Genomic DNA, 24,549 nt, shown 5'->3' on the forward strand with positions numbered 1-24,549 from the left:
ATAGGGACAGGGTGTTCTGAAACCCTGTTTTCCCTAGTCTTGTGCTACAACACCAATGCCGGGGGGGGGGGGGGAAGGGGGGAGGAGAGGGACCCACAGATTGGAGGAGGCACCTCTCAAAGCAAAGAAGAGCTAGTAACCTTATGAAAGGGAGTTCTAGTTTGGATCCTGGTTTTGTGTACCTAAGTGGTTATGGGACTGAATCTCTTCTCATTTACAGCAATGTTACACCAGTGAACTGAATAATCAGGCCCAAATCTCCACCTTTTATTGTTTTCTTTAGTTTCCAGCATATGGGAATGGGAGTCTGGAGATTTAGGGTGCAATCCTGGCTATTGAAGTCTATGGTAAAAAGTTCCACTGACTGCAATGTGGCCTGGCTTCACCCATAGGTTCTGTGTTCTATTTCCAGCTCTACCCGACTTTGTGTATGTTCGAGGGTCACTTCATTCCTCAATTTCCCCTTCCGCAATATGGGGATCTCCAGCTGCAAGGCCTAGATAAGGACAAAGTTTTAATGATCATTGTTATTGTTACACATTTACTAGCATAAAAACACTTGGTTATCTAACACCTCTTGATGGCTCCCTATAGACCCTCCTGGAAACATAGTATCACAAACCTTTAAAAAGAAAAGGAGTACTTGTGGCACCTTAGAGACTAACAAATTTATTTGAGCATGAGCTTTCGAGAGCTGTAGCTCACTCCGCTGAAGTGAGCTGTAGCTCACGAAAGCTTATGCTCAAATAAATTTGTTAGTCTCTAAGGTGCCACTAGTACTCCTTTTCTTTTTGCGAATACAGACTAACACGGCTGCTACTCTGAAACCTTTAAAAGGGCCTTCCAACTGTGACAGACTCATTGGTGCCCTTTTATTGCTTCTTTATCATGTATAAAGATTTGTTAGTCTGTCTCTGATTGTGTTTTGACATTAACATATCAAAGCTTTCTTCCCTGTTTTTGCAGGATCACTCATCAGAGGCCTGAAGAACTGAAGTGGGAATTTTCTCAGCCCTCAGTTGAAAGGGTGGAGGTGTTGATTGTTTCACAAAGAATTTTTTCCTAAGTGTCTGTCAGGAGTTGACACTAAACAGCTATTAACAAAAACCTGCCAAGACCCCAAAGTATTTTTGTGATGGGTTGCTGTACTCACCACTGGACGGTGCTGCCTGCTGGCAGTTTGGGGGAATAGCTCGGTCAGGCCAACACCTCTTCCAGTGGTTACACCCCATCAGTTTCTCCTCTACAGCCTCTCACTCGCTCTCGGGAGTCACAGCTGTCCTCTTCATGACTCAGCCCTCCAGTTAGGTCACTATGGTGGTTCACCTTTCAGGGGCAGTGCATCAAGTTTCCTGCTCTCCAACAGTCTGAGGCACTTTTCTGCTTCACAGTACCACTCCCACAGTGGCTGGCTCAGGGACCCTTTACACACCAGCCATAGGGTTGCCAGGCATCTGGTTTTCGACCAGAACATCCGGTCAAAAAGGGACCCTGGCGTCTCCAGTCGGCACTGCCAACTGGGCTGTTAAAAGTCTGGTTGGCGGTGCAGCGAGGGCCTGGGGCTAAGGCAGGCTCCCTGCCTGCCCTAGCTCTACAGGACTCCCAGAAGTGACCGCCAGCCCCTAGACACATGGGTCCCTGCAGCCCCTAGACACATGGGCGTCCAGGGAGACTCTGTGTGCTGCCCCCTCCCAGCATGTGGAGCCTCCCTGGCCGCCCACGCGTCTAGGGGCTGCAGGGACCTGGCTGCCACTTTCCGGGAGCTGTGGTAAGCACGGCCAGGACCCCTCATCCCTCTCCCGCATCCTAACCCCCTGCCACAGCCCAGAGTCCCCTCCTGCACCCAAATTCCCTCCCATACCCTACCCCCAAACCCCAATACCCCAACCGCCTGCCCCACCCCCTTCCTGCACCCCAAATCCCTCAACCCCGGCCCCATGCCAGAGCCCACACCCCCAGCTGGAGTGCTCAACCCCCCCCCCACACCCTAACCCCCTGTCCCAGCCTGGAGCTCTTTCCTGCACCCTGAACCCCTCATTTCTGGCCCCACCTGGAACCTGCACCCTAACCATCTGCCCTGTCCCGGAGCCCTGTCCCGAACCAAACCCCTCATTCTTGGCCCCACCCCAGAGCCCGCACCCCCAGCCAGAGCCCTCACCCCTCTCCTGCACCTCAACCCACTGCCCCAGCCTGGTGAAAGTGAGTGACGGTGTGGGAGAGCGAGCAACAGAGGATGGAGCGAGCAGGGGTGGGACCTCAGAGAAGGGATGGGGCAGGGGCGTTCGTTTTCTGTGATTAGAAAGTTGGCAACCCTCACCGGCCAAGGTTCATTCCCTGCACCTTGCTGCCTTTTCCTGAGCCATTTCCATACCTCCTGACCTTCCCCACTCCACTGGGTTTGCCAGTCTCTTCACTCCCTCCTTCCAGGGAGGGACCTCATCTCTGCAGCCCCTCCCCCCAAACACTTCCCAGGAAGCATCTGCAGCCTTTGCCAGCAGCTACATTTATTGACAGCCTCTTGGCTTTTGTAGAAGCCCCACCTGTCCCTACCAAGTGAGCTTCTCTCTAATTAGCTGCCTCAAGCCTAAAGTTCTCCAGTTTGCAGCTTAATTAGCTGATTGGGCCCACCTGGCCTAATTCAGCTATTGCAGAGCTAGTGGGGGAGCACACCCCACCACCATTTTCAACTGTTTGACTAAAACGCTCTTCCTCTCTCAGCTGATTCAGGCCTCCAGGTTTCCGTCTCCTGAATCTTGTGGGGTTGTGTGCCAACAACGTTCTTTGTCCTCCAAGGAGTTCTCTAGCAAAAACAAAGGTGGCATGGCTGGTGGCATAGCAATTTTGGGTGCCTTGCATTCTAGGAGCTTGCTCTGAGACAGCTGAAAGGGCCTTGATTTTCCAGAGACAGGTGCCCAGCATTTTCTGAAAATCAGGCCCTTTCAAGCTAGACTTCCCCAAAACCACTAGTCAGGCTACTTCTAACGTACAATCACGCTTAAGTTTCCCTCCCTTAGATTTAAAATGAATGTCCATCCATCCATCCTTCTGGGTTTTCATTAGACATCATAAAGAAACATAAGAGGGCATAAGCTTATCTTTTTTCTTGCTGCAGGTGATCTTTACCACAACCTGACCTAGCCATTGAGGTTCCCGCTGTGCGGTGGCAAAGCATTTATTCTGGGTAATGATGTCTAGAAGCATTCACTCCTTCCATGCAGTAGGGATGAGACCCAACGTCACTGGCACTTGCAGGTTCTCAGGAGAGTTTTGGTTTCCACCAGTCATGGCTGTGTAGATTCAGAGGATGACATTGTGGGAATGAGAAGGCTGAAGGCAATAGCCAGGACTGTGAATTCCTCAAACTGCAGACATTTGGTTTTAATTCTGTCACGAGCACTCGAAAGTTTGCATCTTCAACAATGGAGATGGGGCTGAAAGACTTGCAGGCAGTCGTTACCGCCCAGGTTGTTGCGCTAGTCACAGGGCCAGAGGAGAAGCAGAGGAGGGGGCAGTTTTGTCTCTTCAACTGAATGATCCCTGACTCTTTTACTTTGTGTTTTTTGGGGAAAAACTGCAGAGAGGTCACAGATGAAACTGTGGAAGCTGGAGGGGTCGGAGTGTGTTAAATGGAATGTGCAGCACTCGATGGTACAAGCCACTGCTGGACAGACTTGGGGTCAGAGATACCGCCTGCTTCCATGTCACCAGCTGCTAGATTAATGTCACAAGCACACACCTTGGATCTGATTAGAGGGCTCAGTCCCAGCTGGTATGACCTATGACTTCTGCTAATGCTTTGTTTGCAGCAAGAGCAACAAGCTTTCTGCTTATCACTGAGGTCCCACATAGTGGGATTCTGAAAAGAGAAGGATCACTCAGGTCTTTTACCACCTTCCGATTACAGGTTTTAAACACTAGCAGCCATGGAGGAGGTGGCAGCAGACGCGGAGGAGGGGGAGTCATTATCCTTTATTGTTGGACTGATTGTTTGGGCTTAGGAGAAGTCTCCCTTTCTGAAGTAGATTTCTACTTTGGATTTTTTTCCCCCTTTTCTTCTCACTTTCAGCTTGCACCAGGAGGGCAGAACAGAACAAGCTGCTGTCAGATTTCTCTCTCCCTTTTTCTCAGTGGATTCCAATTCTAGTCCGTGGCAGAACAAGCTAGTCTCTCCAGCGGGAAGAAGTAGTTAATGAGTTAGGGAACCTCCCTCGCTGAAGGGCAGTCGGCCTGTTTCAGGGCCACTGAGCTGCTCATGTGGGCAGCAAGGGGGGAAATCAGAGAGGGGGAGTAAGGTGTGTGGAGCTCAGACAACAGGATTAAAGAGAGGGTAGTCAGCGGTGGCTGTTTGGAAGGGGGCTTGTAACTGCACGAGTGGGACTCCAGTGTTTGATGGCGCAAGCAGAGGTGATGACCATAAGAGGTGGGGCACTCGTATTTCTACAGTGACCCCTGTGGGGGCCTCACAATAAGTCTCAATCCTGAGCCATGGGCTGCCCTTCCAGGGAAAAAGTCTTAGCCAAGATGGTTTTTAAATGGTGGAATCTGAACTACCCTCAGAGATGAGGGGGTCTGGGAGTGGACTTCAAAGTGCATGGGCGACATTCTGCAACTCTAAGAGGTACAGCACAGAACTCACAGTCCAGGGCAAGGAGTGGCTGGTCCAGGAAATAGAGAAGCCCCTGGTGTAATTTAGACAGACCAGGCAGCATGTCTAAGTCACCACAACCTCCCCAGGCTGTTCTGTGGGCCAAAGTGCAGCCTGAAGTCTCTGCAACACTTCATGCTGCGGCCGTGCCCTGACATGCCCTTCCTGCCCCCAACATACGATGCATGCCAGGGCTTGCAAAAGGGGTCCTTGGAGGACAGCCTTACAGCTACCTTCCACAGCACCTGCACCAGAAGGATTCTCAGCCAGGCAGATAACATGAGAACGGCCATACTGGGTCAGACCAAAGGTCCATCTAGTCCAGTGTCCTGTCTTCCAACAGTGGCCAATACCAGATGCCCCAGAGGGAATGAACAGAACAGGTAATCATCAAGTGATCCATCCCCATCACCCATTCCCAGCTTCTGGCAAACAGAAGCTAGGGACACCATCCCTGCCCATCCTGGCTAATAGCCATTGATGGATATGGGGCTTTTACTTTGCTCTGGCCCTTTTACCTGGTGTAAGGGAGTTGGAGTGGTGATGAGGATCTCACTCTGTGTATCCCAAAGATCAACAAGAGGACAGACCTGAAGATCCCACGCCATCTCCTTGAAGGGTCTGGGCCTCCACATCACTCTCATGCTTATCCTTCCTTGTGGATAACCTCACTTTGCTGGCCTTAGTTCTGTCCCCACATCCACCCATCAAAGGTGCAGAGTGGGCAGTTACCATGGCTCCATGCAGCAGTGACTAGTGAATCGCTTTAGTTTAGAAACCTGCTGGTTATCCAGGGCAACATGCCGAGGGTGTCTCCTCCCGTCCATCCACAGCCTGGCCAATAGCTATGGAGCCCCTAACCCCTCAGATTTACAGTGGTTAGGTCCCTGGTGGTTGAGGGGAGCATGCGTATGAGCATCTGTTGCAGTGCAAAGCAGAAGGCAGCTCAGGGCCCCCTGTCCATCTTGGTCTTTCTTTGCTGGCTTGCATTTGAAAGCTGTGAGGATGCCCTGACACTCTGTTGCAGGGATGTTGCTTGTTGCTGTAGGGCTCTGTGATTTACAGCACCAGAGAAGAGAAACACCTCAATCATTGCCTTTTATAGACCACTGAAAACACAATAATTGACTGCAGTGTCAATTAGAGGAAGCAGGCAGCATCCCCAGGAATGTATGTCTCTCTACTCCCAACCCGGCAGTGCTGCACAACTAATAAACCAATCAATAAAGTAACTCTTACCTTTAAAAAATAAACAAATCGCTATTATAAACACCACCACCCACAAAGTGCACTGTAATTAGCCTCTTCTTCCCTGATCAGTTCTACAGCCCACCTCCTGACACCCGCCTTCCAAAACACACCATCAGCATCTACCCCCTGTATGGGTAAGGCCGGGGAACAGAAGATACCCAAAGTACTGTTGTGTCAGTGCTTCTATGAAGCAGTTATTTGAGTCTCCTGCACATTCTCAAATCACTCTGACACAGTTCCTAGCAGAAAAACTCTCTCAAACTAACTCTCTCCTAGCTCCTCAACCCAGTATAAAAGCAGCTTTAACCCCCCTCCCACCCCAACATATCTATGTAATATTCATGTAATATTCCAAGAACTCAACACACTGTCCTCATCACCCATCAAGACCCTAATCCTGGAAAACTTACATGCATAACTTTATGCATGTGAGTAGTACCGTAGATTTCACTGTGCTGAAAGAAAAGCATATGTATGTCTTTGCAGGATTGGGGCCCTCATGTGCAACAGTAAAAGAACTCATATTTAAACCACAATAACAATACATTTTCCTATTTAAACTACAGGTATCGCTTTAAGATTATTTAAACAAAGTTTTTCTTTTGCTCTTTGCCATGTGTGCTATTTCTGCACTTCAGCTTGAACACAGATAGAGTAAAATAGACTAGTCTAGGTTCTAGTGAGGTTCACATTCAGGCGTGTCAAGGTTCCTTCCCCACTCTGAACTCTAAGATACAGATGTGGGGACCTGCATGAAAAACCCCCTTAGCTTATTTTTACCAGCTTAGGTTAAAACTTCCCCACGGTACAAACTATTTTACCTTTTGCCCTTGGACTTTATTGCTGCCACCACCAAGCATCTAACAAATATATAACAGGGAAAGAGCCCACTTGGAAACGTTTTTCCCCCCAAAATCCTCCCAAACCCTACAACCCCTTTCCTGGGGAAGGCTTGATAAAAATCCTCACCAATTTACATAGGTGAACACAGACCCAAACCCTTGGATCTTAAGAACAATGAAAAAGCAACCAGGTTCTTAAAAGAAGAATTTTAATTGAAGTAAAAGAATCACCTCTGTAAAATCAGGATGGTAAATACCTTACAGGGTAGTCAGATTCAAAACACAGAGAATCCCTCTAGGCAAAACCTTAAGTTACAAAAAGACACAAAAACAGGAATATACATTCCATTCAGCACAACTTATTTTATCAGCCATTTAAACAAAACAGAATCTAACGCATATCTAACTAGATTGCTTATTAGCCCTTTACAGGAGTTCTGACCTGCATTCCTGCTCTGGTCCCGGCAAAAGCAACACACAGATCGAGAGAACCCTTTGTTTCCCCCCCCCCCTCCAGCTTTGAAAGTATCTTGTCTCCTCATTGGTCATTGTGGTCAGGTGCCAGCGAGGTTATCCTATAGCTTCTTAACCCTTTACAGGTGAAAGGGTTTTTCCTCCAGCCAGGAGGGATTTAAAGGTGTTTACCCTTCCCTTTACATTTATGACAAGGCGCTTGTGCGCCAATGCTATGCTACAATTTTGGGGTTGCACAGGCTGCAGAGGAAATAGTTCTCTCTTTAAAATAACTCTTTCCATTGAAACATTTCTGCTCTTAAATTTTGTAAACATTTATCTTTACAAAACATACATTTGGATGGACAAGTCTGACTTGACAGAGTCCCTTCAAGGCAAAATTCCTCTCTGGGAGTGCTGCAATAGCTTCATTTTTATTTTATTAAAGATAAACAAATTTGTTGACACTGCAAGTTTTTCTGACTCGGGTAAATGGCTTTTCATTTCTATATCATTTGGTTACATAAAAGAAAACTCCAGTGTAATGAAAGAAAAATTCTAATAACCTCATCTAATTAAAAAGTGTCTTAATTATATTACAGAATAATTAATTTCTTTTGATACTTACAACTTAGACACTCCCCCTGTGTACCTCTAAGGGCCAGAGGAATTAGGAACCGTAACAATGGGACTCTGTCTTTGAGAAGACAGAGTCCTCATAGGATTTACCTTGGCCAGTCACCAGTCTTGCTCATGAGAACAGGGACTCCATGGTGGTCAATTATTTGGCTGGAAATCCTGAACTGGCCCCCCAAGTCTCAAACACAGAATGGTCCTATGCCATTTCTGTCATCAAAATGCATAACACCAAGTCATACAAGTGTTTATCCTACATAAAGCACTGGGGAACCGTCCCTCTTAGCCTGTGCATACCAATTTGCCAGTTAGATTCTGTGTCCTATATCAATGTCTTCTGGCAGTGTCAGATAATGCAGGGTGAGGGAGCGATATAGTTCAAGTGAGAGTGCTACAGGTCTCATTTTGAGATGGGCCCAAATCAAAACTCTGGCTCCAAACTCCCCTTGGCTGTCAGGAGATCAGACCCAAATTTCTTGTCTCGTCCTATCTCTATACTGTGCAGAACAAGACCCATGGACCTGATCACCCTCAAACACCAGAAACTTTGTGGCTGGGACTGTCTCTACTCCCATTGTACATGATGCTTTTTTACACTAGTTTTGTAGAAGGCAGGTTTACAGCAGAATGTCATCCACCTGGTTACAAAACTCCTATGCCGTACAACAAGTGCTATCCTGACCCAGTAGCTGAAAACACAATTGAGGCCTCTCCTCATATTTGCATCTTCATGGTCCCTATTATGGGTGCAAGCACCTACTGAAGAAGTGCTTTACATATAATATACTAGGATATAGTATTACTGTAACATGCACACCACCTCGGAGACACATGACATCCAGAGAGCTGGGTTCACTACACTGCCTAGGTTACATATCTAAGCTGAAGCGGATGCATGTGGTGTAATACTATACAATATAATACAACTTGTGCGCATGCTCCTCTCAGCCACCAGGGACCTAACTGCTATAAAGTCTGGGGGGTAGGGGCTCCATAGTTACTGGCCAAGCTGCAGGTGGACGGGAAGACTCCCCCTCGGCATGTTGCCCTGGCTAATCTGCAGGGTTCACATTAAGCTTCCCAAATGCCATAATGCCCCTACAGGGGTCACAGGACTCTGGCTTCAAAATCGCTTGCTTTTCAGTTACAAACATCGGCATCCAGCATACATAGCAGCATCAACTGAACAGTGAAGGGAAGACAGGCATGAATTTGCAGCATTCCTGCAGGACCTGATGAATGCCAGCAGTGATCTTTGATTTCTCTCTGCATCAGAAGATTCTTTCCCTCCAAGAGGTATTTTAGAATTCAATGAAATTAAAGTTTCTGAAGCACACACATGTCACTATGCAAGCTCCATCTCTTACTCTGTGTTTTATATCACCTAGTCCAATAGGACCCCAATTCTATTTGGGACTTCTGGGTGCTATTGCAATCCAAATCAAACAATGGAGAGAAAATTATAGTAAAGGCAGTCGTGAATCTGGTAGCTAAAAGGATGCAACGAAACCACAGACCTGCTTTCCAAGGAGTTTGGCTGACTTCAGTGAAAGCTATCAGTGCACCTCATTTCTTCCTGTAGTAACTCTCGCTAATCTCCAAACACCCATTCACTAGCTGTAGATAAGAGTCACATTTAAATGTGGTCAGTCACACACTACTGCACCAGGAGGTGCGGCAACATTACACATGCTACTTACTAATGTAAAAGTTCCCATAACAGTAAACTTCTTCCTTTGACACTTTGATATCAAGTAGAAAGAAGAAATATTCAATTACTTTTCACATTCTTAATAATATTCACTTATCTTTTCCAGTTTTTTATATTGAAAACATGCCTGAGTTTGAGACGTCTACAGGCTCTTTTCCCTAGTAAAATTCAGCAAACCTTATGCTCATCTCTTTCCCTGTGAGGAATTAGAAAGAATTAATAATAAGGAATTTGCATAAAGTTTTTGTTATTTCATGGCCAGGCTCCGCTTCCCTAACCTCTGCACTTAGAGCGACGTCACCAATTACTAACGTATATTGAAAATAAATATTCCTTGTCTCTCCTACCAAGACTTTTCAGACTTAACAAACTGATCTTTCAAAATCACAGAAAAGGCAAGGGATATTTTCTCTCTGAATCACTCTACTCTACTAGAAATACAATTTTGAGAAAAGGAAAGCAATGTTTCCTTTTCACTGTTTCCATTCCATTCAGGCTGATAAATTCTTCTGGGATGTAACATTTCTGATTCCATTTATTCCCTGTCTGATCCTCTCTCTCCTTCCTTCCCTGCCCCTGCTCTCCATTTTCCAATAGGCCTTGGAGTAAACTCTCCATTAGGCTGCAGTGGAAAATGTTGTTTGTCATAGGCATTGGTGGTATATGACTTTCTGTTTGCAGTAACGGGGAATTGCATTTTTAAAGACATCTTTTTAGCGCAAGTGCTCAAACAATCCTAGCTGACGGCATCAACCAAAGGACATTCCAGACATGTCAGATTCTCAGCCGATCAGGTGGGTGGCCAGCAAGTGAGCAATGGGACTTTATTACAAAGGGGCTTACCCAATAAAGTGTGTTAAGACTCTGTAAGGAAACCAAACCACTATGAATTCATGCTTTTCTGAGTGCTTCTGTTGGCAGTAGGGCACTGAATTAGTTTGAAAATGGAGGGAGTATGAATCTTTGCCTTGTAATCCATTATTCAAAAGGGAAGGCTCACTCACCATTTTCAAGTTATTGCAATAGCAAAATCATTCTGAAATATTTAAGTTTACCCTAGGGGGAAAAAAAATGGCCACATGAAAATGACTCCCTAGAATTGTCAGACTGCCACGATCTTCGTGTATTTATTGCATTTGCCAGCCAAATTTTGGGTCGTAGTCATCATCCTCCATTCTACTGCTCAGCCTCCTTGAGCTGGCATGCCAATGCAACAGCACCCTCTTTGGCCTGTGTCTTTTCTTTGTCTGCAAAACCCCATGCACCCTTATTACTGTGCTGTATAAATAATAACGACAGATGACAAATACACCAATTGTACATTGCTGCCATGGGGGATATTCTTTCCTGACCCTCATCACTGTGGGGTCCTGAAGCATGAGCCTAGATTTATCTGCATCTTGGAATCATCATGACAAACATCACTTATCAAAGTATACAGCCACTTCCTAAATCCAGATAGAGCATTTGCCTCTGGTCTTTCTGTGGCAGTGAATTACATAGGCTGATTAAAATTGAATAAGGCTGTTGGGTTTTTGCAAATGTTTTAGATTTGACAATAAAAGCAGCTATAGCAGACCAGTAGTTAATTGCACCCATCACAACCAACCATATCCAAATACAGATCTCCCGGCAACCTCAATACCCGCTTGCCCCCAACAAGTCCTGATTCCCTCAGATTCACCCTCTGTATTATAGCTGAGTAACAATGACTGACATTCTCACCATGAGACTCCACCTGAAAGGTGCTGCACAGGTATGTAATCCTGCTGCTCCTCCATGCACTGCTGCAAAAAGGAACTGCTGTGGTCCTCACCAATAGGGACTAGTAATGAGCTACAGAGATGCCCTGCAAAGGATGCTCCATAACCCATGTATGCGGTGGTACAGGGCACCCATAGGCTGTCTGCAAGGGCATGCATGGAGGGTGTACACTGCCTGGGAAAGTCCTGGGGCCATGAGCAGTGGTTTCAGAAACTACTCATATCTACTAGTCACAAGCCCTGTGTAGGTACAGTGCAGGAGGCATGGATCAACCCACCCAGATTCTTTGCATTCTGATTCTGGGGAGAAGAACATCCCATCCCCCAGGTGGGTCATTTAAGCAAGTCCAGTTTACTCAGAATTTACCTTCAGCAAAAAGTATTATTACAAGAGCAATTTCACTGGTTAATACCACTCACTCCCAGCGACATTGTAAACAAGAAGCGGGCAGCACCATCTCCTGCAAATGCAAAGAGGAGGCGTTTGCATGGGGCTTTTGTGGCCGGCATTGCAGGGTATTTATGTGCCAGATGTGCTGAACATTTGTCTGTCCCTTTGTGCTTTGGCCATCATTCCGGAGGACATGCTTCCATGCGGATGATGCTCATTAAAAAAAATAATGCGCTAATTAAATACCACTCACTCATGCTTAATGACCAGAGCTGCACCAGTGAAGAGATTTACATTGATTTAGTTTGCCTTGCACCTGCCTGTTACCCACCCGCCCCGCCAGTTTTCCCCAGGATTCTAGAGAACAGGCATAAGGAAGAGACAGAGATTAGGTAGCAAACACAGTGTTGTGGTTGTGGCTCTGGACTGGACTTCAAGAAACCGGCATTCAAATTCCAACTCTGCCACTGACTTGTGGTGTAGCCTCCACCAAGTCACCCAACTCTGTGCTTCAATTCCCCATCTGTAAAATAGGTAGTATAATATTTTTTTTTATCTTGCACGTGTATTTACATTGTAAGCTCTTTGGTCTCTTTCTATGTGTTTGTGCAGCATCTAGCAAAATGGGGCTCCAATGGGGTCTGTTGGGGTCTACTGTAATATAAACAATAATGAAAACCACACGACAAAACCCATCAAACTCCTGCTATGACACAAAAAAGAGACACCAGGAAAGCTATTTTTAAAAAAAAAAAAAGAAAGAAAGAAAACCACACAATAATGATAGGCTATAAAACAGCAATAAAAAGAAAGGAGATTAAATTGAGGCATGCAGGCAATTTAAAACAAATAAATAAAACTGAAGAAAGCCCAAACTTGTTTTTACTTGGTCTCAGGAAACAAATCTGGGGCAAAAAATCCACAGTTAGGCTAAAAAAGACCTCATGGAAGGAAAAAGATTGACAAATACTTTGAGAATCAGTGTTACTTTTAACCAGCTTGAATATTCAACTTGGCATAAAAATATTCCTTCAATTAAAAATTATTAAAATTAGCTCAAAGTAGTTTTTGGTGTATTCACTGCTAGAATTTAATAGGATCTTGTACTCAACAAAGCTTTGCAGCAAAAATAATGTCTCAGGAGCTCATTACACAGTAAATCCCATCAAAACCAGAGTCCCGCCATGAAATTAACACAATTTGCAAATCATTATTGCAGAGTTCTCTGCCCCACTCTCCCCCTCCCTGCTCCCATCACTTTTTACTTGAATCTGAGATGCAGTCCCAAACAAAACCAAGCCACCACTGGAAAAAAGGGAATTATATCTTGAAACATCCTGAGCTGTGACTACAACACTGAAGCAGCACCATACAATTGTCACTACAAACAATATATACAGGGAAGAAGCTGCCAGGCAAACTGTGAAAATAGAAAAGGATCAAGGGATCCAAAGCAAAATATTGGTTGAGAATGTGTTTTGCTGTGGAAAAGTTTGAAGCTTTTGATAGTCTCAGCTTCTGGAAATAGAGGGGAAAGTTTTCAGTTTTCATCCTGAGTCTTAACACGGCTGAATTAATTGGTTATTTTACAGGACATGCTCGCTCACAAGTATTCATAAAAAATATATGGCTGGACAACGTTTCACTTTAATGAAATACTGATTCTTATTTCCTCTCGGCTGAATTGAAGGAGGAAAAAAAAAGGGCAATCAATAGAGTCTGAAACAGACATTACTCATTAAAATCCTAGACTGTCAATACAGTATATGTCTATCACTTAGGAGACTAGTGAAGTGTTGTCGGTAAAGGCACTTTGCTATTGTAGCTGTTAAACACTTTTGATTATGCTAAAACTTAGCAGGTGTCCTCTGCTTTCAGTGCTTCTTGGGTGTGAGGGAAGGTCACAATTAAGGGAGACGTATCACCATGCTTAACTGATTTCACCTAAATGTGAAAACCAGTATAGTCTAGTTAGAGAAAAGTCTCCATAGAGCCCAGCTGTTACTGCATTAAAGTATGCGGAATATTAAACTATTTATCTTGTTATTGAAGCCATAAGGAGGCTCTTTCATGTCATCATTTCTATTTTATTTTGTTTAGACTCCTTCATTAACTTTTCATATGGAAGATCTGTAATTTACATCTTCAAAGAACTTTCAAAATGTAAGTTTTAGGAACGACAAGTGCTGTATGTGTGCAGTTCCTGTCTGATGGCAAAATCAAATCACAAAAATACCATCAAGAGTTTTTCTTCTTTTCCTTTTATTTATGAGTAAAACACAAGGGACTTAATTTTGGAAAGAAAAAAAAAAGGATCTTATTTTGACTTGCTATTAATCAGTACAAACTGAAGGTTATAATAGTGCTGGCACCAAGATGCTGTAGAAGAATTTATATTTTATGGTCCGAGGCAAAGATCCCTACATTAATTAAGTGCATTATACTGTCCTGAGACCAGGAATGTTCTGCATGCATTTATTGATACTAGAGACATACCAACTATTTTGAGATCCTAACTAAACCGTCAAAAAAAAAAAATCTGTCCTACTAGCTTTCATTTTCTTCTTCTTTTATGTTTGAGAGAAGTGGCCTTATTTCTGAAGACTGGCAGCCCCAAAGTAGATCTACAGAAATCTTTCGGACTTAGACATGCGTCCTTATTTGCCTATTACCTTTTCCCAGTGAGAGAGAGAGAGAGTTTAGAAGGACTGGTTCATATGAAAACCTTCAGCTTGGATAAGGCAGATTTTAAAACATTTGAGTGAAATACTGGTCCTACTGAAGTCAATGACAAAACTCCCACTAATTTCAAATGGGTCAAGATTTCATCCTTTGAGTGTTATAACTCCCTTCAGATCCAGGCCCTGATTAAAAAAAAATTCCCCGAGACAACTAAATCATTTATTCCCATCTAACTCCTATGGAAATGTTTCATGAGTAAAATAAGCAAATGGTTAGCTTGGAATGGATTAGATACAACAAGTTTAGTTCAACAATCAAGAGCTGTAGAAATATATCATTGTTGGCATCTTGGGAGATGCTCACACTGGGTGGTGGTAGTGGGGAGGGGGTGGGGGGTGGCAGTGTTGTGGAGATTCAGGTCCAGCCCAAGCTGCAAGTTCAAAGAACTGTCTATACAGCCATTTTTACAGCCTGAGTGTGAGCCCCACTAGCCCAGATCTGTTGACCTGGGATGGGATGCTTACTTCCACGAGCTACATGTAGACATAGTATGTAAGAGCTTAGATAGACAGATGGATATTTTGCACCGATATGCTTAGTCTGAGGCTAGGTGACCCACCAATGGGGAACGGGGGGGGGGGGGGGAAGAGGTGTCAAGAGCCACGTAAATTTCATTTATACCAAAAAAAGAGGTATATTTTTTTTAAAAAAAAAAGAGGATTGAGAATGCTCCCAGTGATCCAATCATGCAACAGACATACTATATGCACTTGGGAAGCAGAATGGTCTAGCGAGCACAGGGCACTAGATGAAGAATAAGGAGATGGAGGCTCTATTCCTGGCTCAGACTCTAACATGATGTGTGATCTTAGACAACTAATTTCTCCAGTTCGTTCCTCTGTTTTGCTTCCTCACTCTTTGTACATCTTGCCTATTTAGATTGCAAGCTCTTTGGGGGCAGGGATTGTCTCACACTATGTGTTGATATTGTATCCGGCATGTTGGGGCCTGAATCATGGTTGTAGCCTCTAGGAGTTTCTGTATTACTAATCGATTAGTGTTCTTTGAGGGGAGTCAACAAAACATGTGGACAAAGGGGATCCAGTGGACATAGCATACTTAGATTTCCATAAAGCCTTTGACAAGGTCCCTCACCAAAGGCTCTTATGTAAATTAAGTTGTCATGGGATAAGAGGGAAGATCCTTTCATGGACTGAGAACTGGTTAAAAGACAAGGAACAAAGGGTAGGAATAAATGGTAAATTTTCAGAATGGAGAGGGGGTAACTAGTGGTGTTCCCCAAGAGTCAGTCCTAGAACCAATCCTATTCAACTTATTCATAAATGATCTGGAGAAAGGGGTAAACAGCGAGGTGGCAAAGTTTGCAGATGATACTAAACTGCTCAAGTTTCAGAGTAACAGCCGTGTTAGTCTGTATTCGCAAAAAGAAAAGGAGTACTTGTGGCACCTTAGAGACTAACCAATTTATTTGAGCATAAGCTTTCGTGAGCTACAGCTCACTTCATTGGATGCATCCGATGAAGTGAGCTGTAGCTCACGAAAGCTTATGCTCAAATAAATTGGTTAGTCTCTAAGGTGCCACAAGTACTCCTAAACTGCTCAAGATAGTTAAGACCAAAGCAGACTGTGAAGAACTTCAAAAAGATCTCACGAAACTAAGTGACTGGGCAACAAAATGGCAAATGAAATTTAATGTGGATAAATGTAAAGTAATGCACATTGGAAAAAATAAGCCCAACTATACATACAATATGATGGGGGCTAATTTAGCAACAACTAATCAGGAGAAAGATCTTGGAGTCATCGTGGATAGTTCTCTGAAGACGTCCACGCAGTGTGCAGCGGCAATCAAAAAAAGCAAATGGGATGTTAGGAACCATTAAAAAAAAAAGGGATAGAGAATAAGACTGAGAATATCTTATTGCCCTTATATAAATCCATTGTACGTCCACATCTTGACTACTGTATACAGATGTAGTCCCCTCATCTCAAAAAAGATATACTGGCATTAGAAAAGGTTCAGAAAAGGGCAACTAAAATGATCAGGGTGTTTGGAATGGGTCCCCTTTGAGGAGAGATTAAAGAGGCTAGGACTTTTCAGCTTGGAAAAGAGAAGACTAAGGAAGGATATGATAGAGGTACATAAAATCATGAGTGGTGTGGAGAAAGTGAAAAAGGAAAAGTTATTTATTTGTTCTCATAATATAAGAACTAGGGGCCACCAAATGAAATTAATGGTAGCAGGTTTAAAACAAAAGAAAGTTCTTCACTCAGCGCACAGTCAACCTGTGGAACTCCTTGCCTGAGGAGGTTAAGGCTAGGACTATAACAGGGTTTAAAAGAGAACTGGATAAATTCATGGGGTTAAGTCCATTAATGGCTATTAGCCAGGATGGGTAAGGAATGGTGTCCCTAGCCTCCGTTTGTCAGAGGGTGGAGATGGATGGCAGGAGTGAAATCACTTGATCATTACTTGTTAGGTTCACTGCCTCTTGGGCACCTGGCATTGGCCACTGTCGGTAGACAGGATACTGGGCTGGATGGATCTTTGGTCTGACCCAGTATGGCCATTCTTATGTTCTTATTACAAATAATAATTTTAATAATGCACATCTGAGCTCCAGTGCCTGGGGCTGAAGTGATCATTTTGGAAAGCCAGAACAGTTTCTCTCATCTAAAAAACAGTCCGGATGAAGAGACACTTCTGAATTGATAAAAGGGTTGAAGTTTGGATGTGTATTGTGAAGGGAGGAAGAATTCAGAACTATGAAGGAAACTAAGGACGAAAAAGCATGAACTCTTCCAGGATTTTATTGTTTGAAACGAAGGGAGGAATGAGAGATCAAAGGATTGTTTGCAGTGTTGTTGTAGCCATGTTGGTCCCAGGATATGTCTCTCAGATTGAAGGATTAGCAATATAATGTTTTGGAAACTGGAGTTCAAAAAAATGCTGACCTAAGTGTGGAGTTTCTGAATAATATTAATAAAAATCATAAATCTGCACTTAAGTTAAAACATACCATAAAAGAAGAGACTTGGTTCTTTGGTATGGAAATGGAATTTGTTAGATTTGCAGATTTGGTGACACAGAAACATTTCACAAATTCATGGTGATTTCACTGAATTATTTCAGTTAAAAAATAAAAAATTTTCACAAAAATTCCAAAGGGAAATATCTCAATTTTTCCATTTGAATTTACTGAATTTTACTGAAAAAGTGGGAAACAATTATTTTTGGTTCCACCCCAAAATGATTTCCTCCCCCAGAATTGCCATTCAACCAAAAAAATTATGTGAACAGCTCTCCGTGGAACACAACTGGTCAACATGAAAACCCAGCACAGCCTTTGTGCTGGGGATGGGCACACCAGTTGGATCACAATAAGAACCAGCCTGAAGCAGAATCTCATCAAGGTCTGAATAGCATTTTTTTACACCATTATCCTTCAGTTTCGCGTGCCCCAGCACTACCTGCTTGTGAACAGAAGAGAAAGTCAGAAAAGTACCCCAAGAAAGGCTGTTCCAGATCTTTCCTCTCCAATTCTGCAGACTCAGGAGGTTCAGAAGAGCTTTCAAACATTTTAGTACTTAACTGGATGCAAGTAAACTTTTTTGAAGCTTACCCATCACTTGGGATACAGAAACAGCATGAGGGAATCAGATAATCAGTAGGTCATAAATCTATGTTACCTATGCTAGGACTTCATGATTGTCACTGTGCTGCACACAAGGGCCACACAGACATTCACAGAAGCAGCAGGGATAGAACTCAACTCCTCCTGCTCCAAAAGCACAGGCCACTAGAGCTAAAGGAGAATATCCACCATCCCTTACCATTACAGGGACTATGACATGCAGCTGAGCAGTCCTGCTACTATCAAGCAGGAGAAAGTGGTGCAAATACACCCTATAAGGTAACTGGTATGTGAGCAACTGTGATCAAATTGTTAATATGTGAAAGGTAGGGGCCTGACTCTCCACTCACATCAGTTTTACAGTGGTGTAGCTCTACTGATGTCAATGAAATTTTGCTTCTCTAAGACCAGAGCAAGTATATGGCTAATCAGGCCCTACAGTTGTAAGAACTATCTATTTTCACATGTGGCAACTGCAATTTCACTATGAAAAACATTTTTCCAGACAGAAAATGAAATTCACCAGCCATTCCTCCAAGACTAAATATTATCAGTTTGACTATTTTCCCCTTGAAAAATTCACATATTGTTGTATAACAGAGCAAAAGTTAAAAGCAACCCTCCCACACACAATTTCTCACTTTACATGCAATAAGCAGGTAATATTTTTCAACAGAGGCATGCAATTGTATATACAAAGGTGCACTTCCATCAGTGACCCAGCTTACATGGCTTGGAATGTTATGAAGCATAGACCTGCTAAGCTGCCTTTATTAACAATGATAATTAAAACAGAGTAGCTAAAGTCTGTTGATAAAAAACACCTTTCATCTCAGATGCAGTTTTTCAAAAATTAATTGGCTAAGCCTGTGAGGTGGGTGAAAAGTTTGATGTCAACTTTAAAGATGGGAAAACTGACACATGGAGAAATGAAGTGACTTCCCCAAGATACTAGGAGCAAATCAGTGGGAAAACTGGGGATAGAATGCAGGCCTTCTAGAGCCCACTCATCTTCTCTAACTACCAGACATCACTCCCTTTCTGCTAGTAGGAAGAGGACCTCAAAAATATAACAGTAGAAACAAATTTCACAGGCAGCAGAGACATAGTCACTGCACCCGAGTTCACATGCGTTCTCCTTAGTCTATTCTCTGATACCACCTAATCCACAGTCCATTGGAGTGCATGGAAATATTCTTGTTCACTTTACTAGGCTTTGGATCAGCACCACAATGCATGATGCATGTGAATTGCTTTGGTAAAGATCTGAATGTTCTTGGGGGAGGTAAGTAAAGACTATAGGAACAGGATATATCAGTCTATTGTTTCAAGAATTTCCACTTGAGAAAGGTAATGGAGGGAGCTAGTGTGATATAGAACTTTGACACTGGAGGCTGAACTGAGGAAAGACTACAGTAATTATTGACTTTATGGTCTAGTGAAGTGCACAGACTGAAAGGGTTAAAAGTCTGCATTTAGCCTGGGATTTGCATTCCAGGAAGGAGGCTTTGAAGTGGATAGAATATGGGCTGAAGAAGTAAAAGAAAGCTGGACTGATAGAAAGTTGCTGGGCTAGTGAATAATACAGAAGCAGATAGTAATTGTTGAGGGAGATCTGATAAACTGTTTCAGAGCAAGGTCAAAAAAGCCAAACGTCAGAAAAAGGGAAAAAATGAAAGAAAGGTGTTTGCCAAAGGAAAAAAAATCTAAGAGGTGCTAGAGGGGAGAATCAATAGGTCCGATATTAGGTGCATTAGAACTGACTCTTAAGAAAGCCAAATTCTTCTGCTTCAATTTCATGGGTGAAATAGCAAGATCTGTTATGGAATATCTGAGGTATGCATAACAAAGCACATCAAGGCACAGACAGAGGAATAGCTAGGAACCAAAGGTAAGTGAAGAGGGGCTAAGGAAGAACAAATTAGAAAAGTTTGCATTAAGACCCTCCATTTGCTACCATGAACTGATACTCACTTGGACTCAAGGTCAGAGTGAAGGGACTACAGAGTGGAAAAGGCAGAGGAGATTGGGTGGGCTAAAAAGATCTAGACTAGACTGAACAAGGTGCCCATGTTGTCTAGTTGCTGAAATGGTGAAGGCAGCTTTGATATAATTTATGATTTGGTGGATGTAATGCCTGGAAAGGACCAAGGATCAAGACTGGAACATCTAGGGGCAGAGATGATTGGACAATGTTTAGTAACCACTGAGTTACGGATGCCCATCAGTAGCATGTCAGCCAATTTAGAACATCGGAAGAGCTGCCCAAGTGCTGGGGCTTATTGCCTGGTGTGCTGGATGCATGTGATAAGAAATGGAGGGAAGAACAGATTGAAAGGCAGAAGAGTTGAAGGTTGTGGGGAGAGTTCAGTAGATTTGTTGGAAAGATCCAGGTTTGGAGGCTGGGACAGAAAAGGGTAGAAAGAGGGAACATTGAGTTAAACTGGTTCTATTTGGAATCTTGGGAAGCCATTTAGCCAGATCATAGGCTTCTTGCAGTAGTTACACTTGTGAGGGTAAATGCAGGCAGAAAATTGAAAATACAGACCTTTATTAAGCTTGTTCAGATGGGTGATCTCCAGCTATGGGGTTGCCACAGTTCTAAGGACAACTGTAAACTTTTAGATGGAGGAAGACAAACCTATTCCCCCCGTGTATGCGCTACTGAAACCATGAAGAGGAAGGTTCTGATGCTGATAGTTCAGCAAAGAGCAGAGATTTGGGAACTAGGGATCTGAGTTTGCAAGAAGTTAATGAAGGAGATTAAAGTAATTTGACAGCAGCAGGAGGGCCAACACAAAGGCCCTTGGCTCTTTAGAGACATTAAGAGAAGAGCGGCATGAATGCTGAGGAAAAACAACAGTCCAGGAATATTTGTTCAGAGCTGTAAGCAATTTGCTCTGAGGTGTTCTCATCCCTTTTGGGTTTGCTTTGTGTAAATATGCCAGTGAGCCAGTTTACTGGCAAGAAAGCGCATGAAAACTTAAAATTTGCATATTTTAAGCAAGTGAGGAGAAGGAAGGGTTCAAAATATTTAAAGGTTCCAATGTACTCGATTCACATTCTATTGTATACTTGAATCAATGTTTCAAGCATAAAAAGCTCTTTAACACATTCTATTCTGCCCCTCTCCTGCACTGAAAGGCACCACGCAGCAGACGAGGACATGCTCTACCATCCATAGGCTCTCGGTGTGTTGTCAGCACACAGTTCACACACTTGTACATTTCTGTTGCCAGGGTTTGAGTCTGCATTCTCAGAGAGCAGATGGTGCGGTGAGGTTGAAATTTGCTGCTTGCATGTTTTCAAATTCAGTTTGTGTTTGCAATGGACTAGTTGCTAGATCAAAGCCTAGCACTGTAGCTGGCTTAGAGACTGAGACATTGCCCAGCTGGTATCGAAGGATGGATCGATGAGGACTCTAAGTTTAAGAGGCTTCCTTTGAAGACACGCTGCTAGACTTCCCAGCCAAGCTTACTTCCACTTCCTGCAGATTAGAGAAGATTTTATAGCTGCAGTGAGCAACAGGGCTTTCTTCCAATGAAAACAAAGGAGGTTTGAGCAAGCTGCCTTCTCTTCAGAAAAATAAAACCCACCAGACACCCTGCCTGTGAGGCTAATTATAGCTGGCCTGCCACCTCCACCAACCCCAGTCCCCACCTAAACCTTGTTATGAGTGATGGTCCAGTGAGCGCAGTCTCAAATCCAGTTTAGCATGAAGCTCCAGCCTTGCGAAGGGTAGAGAAATACAAGGAAGGAAGCATGAGCTAGAGAAAAATGAGTAATTTTTTCTTTTCTTTAAAAGACAATTAAAAGGCAAAAATCACCTGCAAAAAAAAAAAAATCTTCAGTACATTCCTGAGTAGCATCCCAGGAGAGCATCGCCAGCATGTGTAAAACGTGAGTGCAAAAGCAATCACTGATGAAAGTTAGACCAATCAATTGGAGGAGAAACTAAGGGAGAGCCAAATCCTGCTTTTGTTTGCACCTATGCAGCCCCCCAGTTCCTCAGCCATTAAGCACGTTCCTGCACCCACTGGAATTAACAGAAATGTTGGCATTGACTTGCATAAGTGCAATATCAGGCCCATTGACTTCAGTGGGATTTTGCGGATGTAAGAAACTGATCCAATGACCACTGAATCCGGTCTTTTCAGTGACTGCAGTGGGCACTGGATCAGGCCCTAAGCAAAGGGGGAACAGGGCTTCGATGGGGTATACTTAGGGGGGAAAAAGTTCAAAGTATTATGAACATATCAAAGCTTTTAATGCAACCAATTGTGTGGGCAGCAGTGGTGGAGGTGGTACATTTTTAAGGATTGTTTCAGGTCCTCTGTTTTTAGGCACAGAAAAGAGAAACGGCAAACCCACTAGAGTGACTGAATGTGAGAGGGGTGTAGAGTTGACTTTGTTGCAAAAAAATGTAAATGAAGCCAGAATGAGGTCCACAGAAGACTTGATTGGGACAAAGCACGTACTGTAATCTTGATATGCTGGTGTCTGTGGAATACTGATTTGACAGAGGCAGTGTTTCCCAGTGGGTAGAAAAGAGGGTTGGGATTCAACACCACTGGCTTCTATTCCCAGCTCTATCACTGATTTACTGTGTGACAGTGGGCAAGTCACTGAATTTCTCTGGGTCTTAACCCATTTTATAATGGATTAAATAATACTTACCTACCTCATGGGGTGCTCCGAAGTATTATTGTTTCCTTTGAGCTCCTTGGACAACAGATTCTGTAAAAGTGCAGTATTCTAACTGACCCTTTCCCAAAGCTCCTGCGTTGTCTGCACTTGCTACTGCCATGGTAACTCAAACCCCAGAAGAGCTTTGATAGAAATCTCAGTCATCTGTTGCACATCTGCCTCTAAATCAATGCTAACCCTGCACGCCCATTATTCTGAGCAGGCACACCACTTTCGTGATGCTGTTTTGATGGATGACTTAATAGAGCTGCTACCAGATCCCGGTCTATAGGTATTTCATAAAAGCAAATTGATTTACATCCCTAAAACAACTTCTGATGAATTAGTGAGACTTGGGTGTCGATGTGCAAAGGAAATTTAAGTGACATAAATGGGCATGAGAGACATTCTAATGTACTGCGCTTTTTCCCCCCCAAGTGATATCACAGCACGAAGGCTTCACCAGGCAGTACTGGCAAGTAACAAGATGAGACTTTTTTCAGAGTAACAGTCGTGTTAGTCTGTATTCGCAAAAAGAAAAGGAATACCTGTGGCACCTTAGAGACTAACCAATTTATTTGAGCATGAGCTTTCGTGAGCTACAGCTCACTTCATCGGAGACTGTATCCCTGAGTTTCCCTCCAACTGCTGAGTACACCGTGGCATGTGCAGCCTCTGCCATTTTAACCTGGTTGTTATCACTCAAGCATTCAACCAGTAGGCAAATGTCAAAAAAAAGTAGATCTAATCTTCTTTTATAGAACAGAGAAGGGATTATAGGGGAGAGAGAGAATATCTGAGCCTATATGCTGTTATAGGGCCAGATTTTGGATATCCCAAAGCTTTACTTGTGCAAATAGTCCAATGGTTTCATTACTTACTCATCAGAGTAAGGTATTACAGAGTTTAACCCTTCAGAGCTTCATTTTTCTAAACCCAGAACAAAGATAACATGCACATTCTTAAACAATCATTTTTAAGACCCATATTGTTGCTTCTACTTCTAGGCATGGAGGGGATGAAAATAGTGGGAACCTGGGGATTTTTTGGTCAAAATCTGTTGGAGAAAGGGAAGGATAAGACAGCTGAGACAGCATGGCATATTAGCAGCTTTCTTGGAACCTGCAGATGCTCACTCATGTGAACAATGCATAGACAGATCTTTGGGAAAAGGTCATGGCCAGTGGACAGCCACTATTTACAATATTTTCCCCCTGGAATCTGATTCTCCCACTCAGGATATGAATTATGTCCATTGGTTTCAATGGAAATTACTCAGCTCCAATAGCAGAGAATAGAGCAAACAAAGCAGGGAAGCACCCAGGTTGAACAATGCTAAATTTGATATACATTCACACACCAGTGCTACTTTCAAACACCCTTGGAAGATGAGGCTGGTCGTGTTTGGGTCTGTGCATGGAGTGGGTCACCTTGTGGAGCTGTTCTGCTGGGTTGAGAGGAAGGGGTAAGGCATAGAGTAGTGCAGAGGGGCACAGATCTTGATATCTCACCACTCTGCATCTCAGTTTCCATCTGTAAAACAGGGACAATGATACTGACTTCCTTTGTAAAGTGCTTTGAGAGCTACTGATGACAAGGGCTATATAAAGAGCCAGGGATTAAAATACTTTGCAGATGTCCAGTAATCTGTGGGATTTCACCACAGATCTCATGAAATCTATGAATCTAGAAGGCTTCACCCTGTACCCCTACCACAATCAGGAAGACCCTATCCTCGATGGCTAATGAGAAGGGAATTCCACAAACTGAAACTTGTGGCAGTGCCCATCCTTGCTAGGGATTTTCCTCGTAGGGCCTTGATATGGCCCCAAA

At 43.5% G+C, this 24,549-nt stretch overlaps 1 long non-coding RNA gene across 4 annotated transcripts in view; it reads right to left on the reverse strand.

Moving 5' to 3' along the window:
• The window catches only part of LOC141994225 (uncharacterized), a 307,753-nt gene that overhangs the window by 45,983 nt on the left and 237,221 nt on the right, over positions 1-24,549 (reverse strand). For 3 of the 4 annotated variants that reach the window (XR_012641042.1, XR_012641041.1, XR_012641043.1), the window contains one exon: positions 383-496. The exons of the other annotated variant lie outside the window; for it this stretch is intronic. This is a non-coding gene — a long non-coding RNA (uncharacterized LOC141994225). Of the gene's footprint in view, positions 1-382; positions 497-24,549 lie in introns of those variants that run through there. 4 annotated transcript variants of the gene reach the window in all.

Source organism: Natator depressus, chromosome 9 (assembly GCF_965152275.1).
Source record: "Natator depressus isolate rNatDep1 chromosome 9, rNatDep2.hap1, whole genome shotgun sequence".
Classification (NCBI taxonomy): Eukaryota; Metazoa; Chordata; order Testudines; family Cheloniidae; genus Natator; species Natator depressus.